Source organism: Pteropus medius, unplaced genomic scaffold, assembly GCF_902729225.1.
Source record: "Pteropus medius unplaced genomic scaffold, Ma_sr-lr_union100, whole genome shotgun sequence".
NCBI classification, from domain to species: domain Eukaryota; kingdom Metazoa; phylum Chordata; class Mammalia; order Chiroptera; family Pteropodidae; genus Pteropus; species Pteropus medius.
In genome coordinates this window covers 55,014-66,651 of record NW_024348529.1, presented here as the reverse complement: position 1 = coordinate 66,651, position 11,638 = coordinate 55,014, and positions in this window count along the sequence as shown.

Sequence of the window (11,638 nt, the reverse complement as noted above, 5' to 3'; positions counted from 1 at the left end):
CTAAAGTGGACAGTTGATTTGCACACACCTGTGAAACAATCACGAAAATCGTGAACACGTGAACACGCTCACCCACGCTTCTCCCTGCCCCTTGCAATCGCCTGTCCCCAGGCACCTGGTGGCCGGCTCCCTGCCACTATCCACAGGTCTGTGCTCCCCAGCACTCCCTGCACGGAGTCGCCAGCAGGCACATCCGTTGGCGGGCGTCCTGTGTGACTCGGCACGGCGCCTGCGTGGCCCCCGAGTCTGCGATGCCCGCAGTCTGCGGTCCCTCACGCCCGCCGGCTGCAGCACCATCTGCCCGGCGTGGACGCTCCGTGTCTGCAGTCGCCTGGCACGGACGCTGGACGGTGCAGAGAGCTGCTGTGAACGCGCAGGCCTCGCTCCTCCCGTGCGGACACCCAGGAGCGGACCGCGGGCCCGCGGAGTCGTCCCGCCGGTATCCGCCCGTATCCGTCTCACCGCGGCGGCCGACGGTGCCGGCCCCCCGCCTCCTTCCCAGTGTTGGCGATCCGGGGCGCAGCGCCGTCTCGCTGGGGTGTTAGTTGGCAGCTTTCCAATGAATGATGACACCTTTTCGTGGGCTTCTTTGCCATGGGCAAAATTTTGGCTGTTCATTTCCTCTAATACGGTTTTCTCTTTTGAAAAAAAATAAACTATTTTTTATAACAGTTCCAGGTTGAGGGAGAAATTGTAAAGATAAGGTTTCCACGTGGCATGCGTCCATTTCCCCTTGAACGTCTCCCATTAGCACAGGGCACTCGTTACAGTTCGTAAACAGCGTTGGTTACGCTGACGAAAACCACAGTTGGTGGAAACATTATTAGTTGTTACTTAATGTCCCTTTTCTGTCCAGGATCCTGTCCAGGACACGACGTGGCATCGCTCGTCACTCCTCTTAGGTCTCCTCTGGGCCGTCGCCGTTGGCGCTGACCACGGCCCCTGGCGGAGGCGTGTCCATCAGGCTCCTCCAGGCCGCGTTACCCTTCACCCCACACTGTCCTGCGCGAGGAGGTCGCCGGGCACAGCCCGCACCTAAGGAGTGCGGCGTGCTCCCCGCCTGAGGACGCTGTGGCACCGTCTGCACGGGACACGGACTCTCCTCCCCACTCCCGCGTCAGTCATTCGTTCCTGTCGGTGTGGCCCGTGGATGTTCACTTTAGACTTGGGGGAGAACCGGACGCCATTGTCCTCACCGAGTCGCTCGAAGTGTCCCGTCTCGGTCCCCGGGAGCTCTCTCAGCGGACTCCTCCGGCCCGTGGCCGCGCCCCGTCGTGCGGGGTTTCTGCGCGTGTCTGGCACCACGAGATGCTCCAGGCTCCGCTCGCACGTCTCCTGCCCACGCCTCCGGATCGGTCCCTTCTCCCGGAGCCCGGTTCCTCCCGTGGAAGGACGGCGAGCCCCGGGCCGGCGTGCGTGTTGCCGCTGGGCTGTCGTTGCTTCTCGGCGCCCTCAGGCGACAGAGCAGGGGAGCCGTGCGTGTGTGTACGTTAGCCTGTGTCTACACACAGACCTACGACGCGTCCGTACGTGGCCACCGCGTCTCCAGTGGGTCCACGTGAGTTCCCACTCGTGTCTCCAGCTCGAATCCCGCGCCACGTGGATCATTCCCGCCTCCTCTCCTTGCTTCTGTGTCACGTCTCGTCAGCGGGGCGACCCTGCTCTCACCGTCCCCATCCACTTACTTGATTGTCCGGTTCCCGCGCGTCTGGGCTGGGCGGCGCCAGAGCGGTGAGCCCGCACCGTGGGAAGCCACTCGGCAGGCCGCGCACAGTCCCTTCGCCTGCTCCTCGACCCCTCATCTCCCACGCCGGTCGTTTCTAAGTGGGTCGGTGCCGCCCTCTTCGGTGACAATGCGTCGTAATTTCCAGTACAGTAGGTTGTTTTTTCACATCCCCAGACACCCCCAACCTCCTACCTGATCTTCGATTTGCATACAATAAGGGGTACTCGGTGCTGTGGAACTCTCTGGGTTGTTGAGAAACGCGGTCTCAGAAGATCGTGTGTCCCCACCACAGTGTCACACGGAATGATCTAGCTGTGCTGAAAACATTTCCGTGCTTCACCGACCCCAGCGCCTGGCCTGAAACCGAAAAGGAGGAGGAAGTAGTGAGGGTTACAGAAGGAAAACAGTAAAAACAGATAAACGCAGTTTCCAGCGACCCTGGAGCTATCCCCATGAGGGGGCCCCGGTCGCGCCTCCGGGAGCGAAAGCGTGTCCGAACGGTGAGGCGCCCCCTTCCCTAGACAGCAGGCTCGCCCCAAGTCTCACCCCCTTGAGGGGGCCGACACTGAGGGAGCACGGCCCTCTTTCTCATGGGGGCCGTCCCTGCGGGTGCCGTGAGGGTCTGGGCTGTTCTTCCCTCTTGGTGGGTATGGCTGTCACTAGGACCCTGACTCTCCTGGGGTAGAACAGTGTCATGTCGTGCCTGGTGGTTCACCCGTGCTAGCTTGTCCCCACCTGCCCAGGGCGATCAGGATTTAGTCACCTGTGGGAAAAGGCACTCACACAGCTTCACTGCACAGCAGCCCCGGTGCACAGAGGAACACTCAGGGGGCAGTGGCCCCAGGAACGGGCAGCAGCAGGCTGGGCTGGGCTGGGCCAAAGGAGGCCGGTTGGCATGGGGGCCTCCGTGAAGGGCCTGGCCTGGGAGGACGCAGTCTCAGAGAGCAGACGCAGACGCACCCGGGCGGCCCGGAACTGGCACGGCCACCCGGACTCAGATGCCCCCGGCTCCCGCCCCCCACGGCTCCCAGATGACCTCTGTTTCTGTCCAGGCTGGTGGCGTCCATTTCGATGCACTGGTGTGGTCAGCAGGCAGCAGTGACAGCTGCACTGGGCCACTCTGTCACCCTGTCCTGGGTGCCCAGGCCGGTCCTGGCTCAGGCTCCCTCACGGCCATCCTCCTGCCCGCTGCGGTGGGTGATTTCATTGGCACGCTGTTCTGAGAATTCAATTAGTTTTAATTAGCAGAAATTTAGTCAATTTTAATTAGTTTTAACTAATTTAAAATTTTTAATTAGTTGAAAATCAGGGTTTTCCCATAAAAGCATCAGATTTCAGCTTTGCTTGAGAAATCAGCAGCAGCAACACATGGGGACAGCTCAGAGGACATGGCGGCCGCTCAGACTCAGCAGGAAGAGGTGGCTGAGCCCACAGCCTTGGGACTTGGTGTGCAGCCAAGACCCAGAGCCACCACGCGGTCCAGTCAGCCGACCACCCCAGAAGCTCTGAGGGCCCAGGAGCCTGGTCAGTGAGGGTTTCAGAGCCAGCACAGTGAGGGTGGGGCAAGAGGCTGAGATCAGGCATGAATAGGTGAAGGCAAGTGAGGGCAGGTGAGGGCAGGTGAGGGCTGGCGTATGGGCAGGCGACAGTAGATGAGGGCAGGTGAGGCCAGCATAGGCAGGTGAGGGCAGGTATGGGCAGGTGAGGGCAGGTGAGGGCTGGTATGGGCAGGTGAGGGCAGGTATGGGCAGGTGAGGCGGGCAAGGGCGGGCGAGGGCTGTCTGGGACACGGGGACTCCTGTGGTCCCTCAGCCGAACCTACTCCCAGTGCTGAGGCTGGTCGCTCCCTGCTGGTCACTCTATGCCCAGTTCCCTGCTCTCACATGGAGCCCGCCCTCGAATGCACACGCGTGGTCACGTGCCTCCAGCCCCGCACCCCACCGCGTTCACAGGCCGTCTGCACCTGCCTTCCCATGGGGCCGGTGGGGCACCAGCCCAGAGCAAGCCCTACCTGCATCCCCCCAGGCCACGCCCCTCGCTGCCCAGCTGCCCAGCTGAGATGGTCAGGGTGGCCCTTCCGGCCCTGAGACTCTGAAGTGCAGCTTCCTCTCCTAGTGGCCCAGGGAGCCAGAGCCAGCACCCAACGCCGGGAGCCGCCTGCCACCTGGTGGCCGTGTCCCTAACTGGGTACATCCCAACAGCTCTGCATTCACGAGTCAGAGAAGAACCCCAGAGCCACTGGGCCACGGGAATTCCAAACAGGTCGAACACAGGATGTAGCATTTTGGAAACATAAGCCATGGAATGGCCCTGTGACCCTGAATCCACGCCAGGTCCTTCTGTGAAGAAGGAGGGTGGAGTCAGGGAGGGCTGGCTCCCGCATTGTCCATCAAAAAGTGGACACGAGGCATCATTTTAGCCCTGGATAAATCTGGGTGGTAGGTTAAAAAGTCAAAGAAAATAAAGTGGGAAAAAACCCAAACATTAGAGAACTTTCACCTTCTGACTTGCCAATAACGGTAATAGTAATAAAAATAGTAGCAGCTGCATCATTCAGCACAGCCATGTCCACCACTGGACGGGAGGGAGCAGGTGCGGTCCACACACACGCCGGACACCATGGCCGGAGAAAGCAGGGGCATCTGACCCCCGTCACCACGCGATGGGCCTGGAGGACGTCATGCCAGACAAAAGCACAAACACCGTGTGGTCCCTCCACACGAGGTCCCTGGGGAGTCACGTCCATGGAGATAGCGGACGGGTGCCAGGGCCGGGGGAGGGGCTGGGGAGTGAGTGTGCAGTGGGGACAGAGTTCCGGTTTGGGACGACAGGGAGGTGGTTATACGACACCGAATGCGCCTCACGCCCTGGACTGTGCACTCGAACGTGGTTAGGATGGTGAATTCTGTGTCATGTGTTTCACCACAATGTACAAAATGAGAATAACATGGTCCGGGTTGGCGACATGGAGTGAGGGGGCTGGCGCTGTCTTTGGGGGTGAGGTGGGGACGGTAGGTGGGAAGTGTGCGAGCTGCCCAACCCAAGCCCTCTGGGACCCTACCCCAGGGCACCCTAGAGGGCTGGCAGGGAATTTGGCCCGAATATGCTTATTACAACCTGATGGGCCCTGAACATGCCATGTCTCTTGTCCCCTGGGACAGCAGGATGACCCTCAGGTACCTGGCAGGAGACACCCAGGACTCTCCAGCACAGAATACAGAGCCCCCTCCTCCCACAAGGCACACGGCATCTGCCGCTCTCTAGTCTGCACCCCGAGAGCTGTGTCCTCATCTACCTGGCCTGAGCCCGTCGCCTGGCCACAGGTGCTGACCCTCCACTGTGCTGACCCTCCCCTGGGAAGGGCAGGCCCTGGGGGCTTGCCGTGCAGCCAACACGTACCTCCCCAGTTTAGGGGCGTCTGTCCGCTTTTACTGTCCCACGTCTGGTGTTGAAAACCAACACGAAGCCGCACGTTTTTTGAGGCGCGTGCGTAGCCTCCAGATGCAGGAGCAGGCGGGCAGGCGGGCAGAGCCCCGTGGCCCGATGCACCGAGCCCGGGCCTGGCTGTTGGGACAGTGGCGAGACCCACGCAGGGCTCAGCAGGGAGGCTGGGGAACCGCGCCTGCGGCTCTGGCTCTGAGGTCCTGCCCACAGGGCGCTGCTCTGGGCGTGGCACGATGACTGTGGGTGACTCGCCTGGCCCCCCACTAGGATCCTCGGGGGGCTCCCCATTCCTGGGAGCTGCCCAGCGCTGGCCCTGGGCCAAATTCCAAGGGGGCAGCCTGTCCTCCTAACTCTGTCCCGGGGCAATGGCGACCAGTTGGGTCCCCCACGGCTCCCTAAGAGTCCCCAGGACCAACGCGTCGTGGGACCACGGGCAGAGCCCCACCCCCCGCACCTGAGGCTCTCGCCGACATGGGCTCCTGCTGGTTCCTCGTCTACTGAGCGGACAAGCAAGCAACAGCACAGGGACGAGCAAAGATGCCCCTGTCCTGGGGCTTGTCCTGGGGGCCCACACCTGCTCAGTCATCCTGCACACACCCCTCTTCTGGGTCTCGGCACCCGGCGAGGGGACAGTCATGCCCTCGTGGGGCTGCAAGGGGCCTGGCTGGGACAGGGACACACAGGTGAACGGTGAGAGAGCCAGAATCAGCACCGGGAGGAGAGAGTGAGCACTGCAGACCCGCGTCTCTGCGGGACAGACCCCGAGACCACAAGCTGTCTCCTCGCACGCTCACACTCACGCACACTCACGCACACTCACGCACGCTCACGCACGCTCACACACATTCACACGTGTGCACCGTGGGGGCGGAAAAGTAATCTTCCCTCTGCCCTTCTAAGTTCTTCTAGCTGGACTAATAACCACTTTACGTCAGGCAGAGTCACAGGAAAAATTCAACTTCTAGCCACGTCACAGCTGGAGGCCACCAGCTTGGACAGCACCCGCAGTGCTGAACGGTTCACCGGCCAGTGCCGTCGCGGACGAAAGCACGGGAGAGAATTTTCCCAGCCTTGGGGAGGGCAGCTATTTCTCAGGATACAGCAAGAAATGAAAGGAAAAATGGGTAACTACATCTCCTCAGAATGAATCCTGCTGCTCAAGCAAAGGAGACAAGCCACACCAAGGAGGAGCCGATTCCATTCCACACGTCTAATGCCGGGCTGCACCCAGGACACACGAGTAACCTTGGCAACGCTTCTCAGCATTTAACACGCAGAGAAGATTTGAACAGACTTGTAACTTGAACAGATACAAGTGAGTAACAAGCTCGAGACCATGACCACTGGTCACCGCGGAAAGGAGACAGCGCGCCACCCCACCTAGGAAGGCCGAGGCGGTGAAGGCTGAGCACACTAACTGTTGGCCGGGACTTGGAATGCGCAAGGGGACAACCACCGGGAAACGTCCGGCAGCTTCTCCCAAAGTGAACACGCACCTACCATAAGACCCCGCAGCCAGGCCAGGCGCCCACTCACGAGCAGCGGGAACTTCTGCTCACACGAACACCTGTGCACAGGTGTGTGCAGCACTCCCACTTAGAACCGCCAAGGCTGGCACTGGCCCCGATGTCCCCAGGGACGAAGGGACGGTCGTCGGCGGAGACCACTGAGGGCGACAGGAAGGGGCGCCCAGTGAGTCCCAGGGACACCGCGAGTCCCTCGGCAGGTAGGACTGTCCCGAGGAAGAGGCGGGGATGGCTGGGCAGGGGCTGGTGGCTCTAGGAGGAGGGAGATGCTCTGTGTCTGGGTGTGGGGGTGAAGGGGTATGTTCGCAGGGCGCATCGAACCGCAAGTGAGCAATGGGTGGACTTGTCGTGTGAGTCAATGACTGCAGTGTCTTCCCAGCCACTCCGCCGTAAGTGGGTGAAAGGCCGCCTGCAGCGCCCACCCCCGCCTGCCTCCCCCATCTCCTGGGAGCCCAGGCCAGCCTGGGGAGGCCTTTAGAAGGACCCCCTCCTCTGACCCTGTCTGCCTCACGGTCCCCCTCCCTGGCTGCAGCCCCTGGATCCCTGATGGGGCCTGTCGCTCCCCCACCCCAGGCTGGCACACTCAGAGGTTCCGTGGTCAGTGTGTGACGCAGACCCTCGCGTCCCCACCCCACAGTCCTCACGGTTCCTGGGCTCCCGCACAGTCTGTCAGTGTCCTCTGAGGCCCCTCCTGTCTGCCTGGCCTACGCTGGGGACTCCTGGGCTGAATAGCCACCTGGTTTGGGGCTCCCCCCAGGGGAAGGCTGCCTCCCACCATACCCTCTGTGCCTCACAGGGCCGCCTGGGACCTGGCTCACCCGCCCCATCCCCGGTGGCAGCCAGTGGTCCTGGCCGTCCTGCCCCCTACTGTCGCGTGGGCTCTCTGTGGAAGGTCCTTGACTATTTTATGTCATTCAGTCTGAGAAATGAACTTTGAAATTTATTCGCCAAGTTTCATAAAACTAGACGAGGCCCCTGAGCTCCAGAGAGGAGCTGCGCTCCGCGAAGGGGCGGATGAGGCCGCACTGCCCTCTGCTGGACAAAGGACTGAGTGTCCCCGAGGGGTGGCCCCGGGGTGGGCGGAGGGCGCGGACGGGAAGCCGGGCGGGCTTCTGGCCGCCGAGCTCCCGTTCTGCGCAGGCGCTGTGTGCACCCCCATTTTCGCAGGCCGGCGCCGCGGTCTCGGGGTCTCGGTTCCACGTGCGCGGGGCCTGAGCCTCAGCTGCAGCAGCCCCGCTGACTGCTGACTGCTGACCGCTGACCGCTGACCGCTGACCGCGGCGCTGTCGCCCGCGGCGCTCGTTTTCACTGTAGTTCCTCGTCAGGTGGCCCAGAGCATGCACTGTGCCACGTTATTTTATTTTTTTGAGAAACTATCTTTTGGATTAAAAATCAAGTTTTATTTGCTTTCCAATTACAGTCGTGAATTTCTGCTTTCCTCATTCCATTCTTTAATTTTGGGGGGCACATTTTGTTGTTCCTTTTCTGTTCTAATTTCTGAATGAACTGCTGTTTCTCTAATGTTAATAATAAAACTAAAATAATTTTTAACATCCATTTCGTAATGACTTCCCCTCCGAGGCCCTCTGGCCAGATCCCCGGGCTGTGACATGTGGGTTCTCACGAGGCGGCGAATTGTGTGACATGTGGGTTCTCACGAGGCGGCGAATTGTGTGACATGTGGGTTCTCACGAGACGGCGAATTGGAACCGTGTTCGTTTTGATTCCCTCTCTGACCCAGGGGTCATTTGGAAAGATGTTCGACTAGTCAGGTTTTACGGCACCTTTTCGTCCCGTTACTGTTTGGTTTCGTGGAGTTAGGATCTGAGAATGTGGCCTGAGTTTTCGTTTTTTGCACTCGTCCTGAGCTTTGCTTCGCCGCCTTGCCCGAGGTCTGTTACACTTTGTCGCAGGACGTGGGAGGCTCTAGGTCACTGCATTTCATGTGAGTAGTAAAATAAAAGCCTCCGCTAGTGGGGTTCGTCTCTTCCGCCTCACCGTGCACTTGCTGTGCTCCCCGCAGCGCCGGCCACGGCCCAGGGTGCGGGTGGCGACGTGTCCGGCCCCCCTTTACGCCGGCGGACTTGACTCCGCACCCCACGCCTCTGCGTGTGTCACCACGCCGCGTGCCCGCCCTGGGGCCTTTCGCTCTTCCCCGTGAATCTGCTTTCCCTGGTATTAACAGTTCGTGGAGCACAGGCCAGGCCGAGCTGTCCAGCCCCCCAGGCCCCCACCATCTCACCGCGTTGTCACCGTGTCCCTCACAGGTGCTTTTCCGCATAGAGGCAGTCCAGCCTGTGCTCCTGACCTTGGTCCCAGCCGGCACCCACCCGGGTCACTCCATGAGGCAGGCTACGCTGCGTGCTGGTGGCCTTGGGGAGGGGGGCGCGTGGGAGCACTGGGGCCCAAAATGACCAGCCTGACCCGCGCCAGCCCCGCACAGCACCCCAGCCCACTGCGGGGAGGCTGGTCCAGTGCCGGGAGACGGAGAGCCCTCCTGGGGAAGGCCACCGCCTGGCAGATCTGTGTGAGTGCTCTCAGCGGTCCCGCCTGTAGGCTGCAGGCGTTGGGGACAGGCCATCAGGAGCCCGGCGGCTGCACTGAGGGCCGAGCCACGTGCCTTTCCTCCAGTTCAGAGAGGACTTCTGCGGGCTCCTCCTGAGCAGGTTTCCTCCCCTCAAACGGAAGGCCGATGACGTCCTGGCTGTGGCTTCGGTGGGCAGTTTTGCAGGACGCAACTGTTGGGGAAGACTGGGTGAGGGGACAGGGGTTCTCTTGGTGTTACTTCTTACAACTGCACATGGACCCATAATTATCTCAAAGTAAAACAAGTGATTTAAAGGCGTGTGAGGCTGATAGATGGATGATACAGGTCAGGAAATAGCCAGCCGGAAGGAAAGGCCCAGGCTGAGCTGGAGGGCGGTCTGCTCCGCTCGTCACTGTGCCCAGGGAAACTGGGCCCTCCTTTACTTTCTCCAAACCTTTACTGACCGGTCTCCACCCCTTCTGCACGTCACGCCCAGCCATTGTCACTGCAATGCCCTGTCACAGACAGTCCAAGCTCGGAGAAAAGCACCCTCACCGCCCAGGGTGGCCGGAGGCCGGGGGACCGGCCAGTCTAGGTGGGCTCCAGGCTGCAGAGGGTCCCACCCCTTCTCAAGACTCTGGTTCTCCTTGGACCAGCAGCCACTAGGCCACACGCGGAGTGAGAGGCGGGAGTGGACAAGGAAAGTCCCATGTTGGGGCACGTGTCAGACCTCCACCCTCCTTATCTGCTCATGTCCCCTGGCGGAAACCGATGGGCTAGGTGGGCAGTGACTACCTCCCCGAGGTCATGGGGGGTGGGCTGCAGTCCACGACCTAGTGGGGGGTGCAGAGCTGGGTGCTCAGTGGACCGCACCTTCCAAGTGGACCCAGGTCCGACAGTCCCGGGCGCCCGCCTTGGCTTACGTGCCTCCCCTGCTTGCTCCTGCGCTGGCCAGGGGCTCCTGGACCCTGGGGACGAAGCTAAGAGCTCTCACGTGTACATTCCACCCCAGTGGGAAGACAGGCACCTCCGGGGCTCCTGCTCCCCCCATCTTAAACGTTTCGTGGAGCATTGCGGCACCTGGCCGTGGGTCTCCCCTGGGGTGCGTAGCCTCTGCAGGGCCTGATCTGGAGGCCTCTCTCCCAGAGGATGCTGGAACCCTTCACACATCCACAGGGAGGTCTTCCAGGCCCCAGGGGCCAGGACACCCTTCCCCGCAGGGCAAGTGAGCGCTCCGGGCCCCAGGCGCAGGAACTGCCAAGTCTGCTCCACCCCGGGGACCAGCGCCCTTGGGGTGAGAGCCCACAACCCTGGCCCTTTTTCCTGGAGGACACTGTTCCCTGGCCCAACCCTGTGGCAGGCTGGTCCTTGGGTGCCTTGGGGGGGATCTTTTCCAGGAAGGTACTTTTGGGGTGCCTGCAGCACTCCCGTATTTGTGGGCATGAGTCTGTGTGTTCAAGTGTGTGTTGGCACTTGGTCTCAGCCCTGCTTCCATAGCTGACACATGTCACCAGCAGCTGAGGCTGTGGCAAAGACATGTCCTTTCCACCCGCTTTCCAGGCCAGAGGCCACTGGCTCCCCAAGGGCCTGACGACTGCTGCGGTCAAGGTGTGGCAGGTCAGCTCATGGCCCTGGGTCCCCACGGAGCTGAGCACAGCCCTAGTCCTGGCCCTGCCCCCTCCCTGTCTCTCCCTCCCTCTTCCTCCTCCTCTACACCTACCCGCCCCACCCCAGCTTCTCCTTCTTTCAGAAGTCAGAGGTCAGCTGACTCCTGCCCCGCTCCCCTTGGGCATTTTGTAAATGACAGTCTGGTCCTGCGCTCTGTGAGATAATCTCTTAGCTCTCTGCTCTCTCCAAGTGCAGCTGGAGGCCATCCCGGAGCCCATGCCTTGGGGCGGGGGCTGAGTCTCTGAATTAGAGGCCAGCTCATCCTGGTGAGTCTGAGGGGCCTGGGCTAAAGCCACTGCTGTGCGGGCGGACCATGTCCGGCCGCCCTGGAGCAGGGGAGAGCCGGGGCGGGGGGGGCAGGTGATCAGTGGGCTGTGTCCACGCTGGGTGCAGGTCGTGTACCTTTAGTCTGCTGAGCAGGGCCTGTGGGGGTTGGGTTCCCACCACCTGTGGAGGAGCCACGTGGAGGGGAACGCGGAAGGACCCCCAGAGCCCTGCTCCCTGTCCAGCTCGCCTTACCTCGGGAGCCAGCACAGGCTCGGAGTAGGAGCCCTTCTGGAAGGCTGGAGCGGCCACCAGATGCAGGGCCCCGGGCTGGGTTGCTGGGGCTCTGACAGGCAACCCGCACACGAGGGCACCCCGTGGTCCCAGCACAGCCTCGGTGGGTCCCCACCGCCCACTGGACAGAGGACCACCAGGCCCTCGTTCCCTCGTTCCCTGACGCCTGGCTGCGGGTGGGCATGGCTC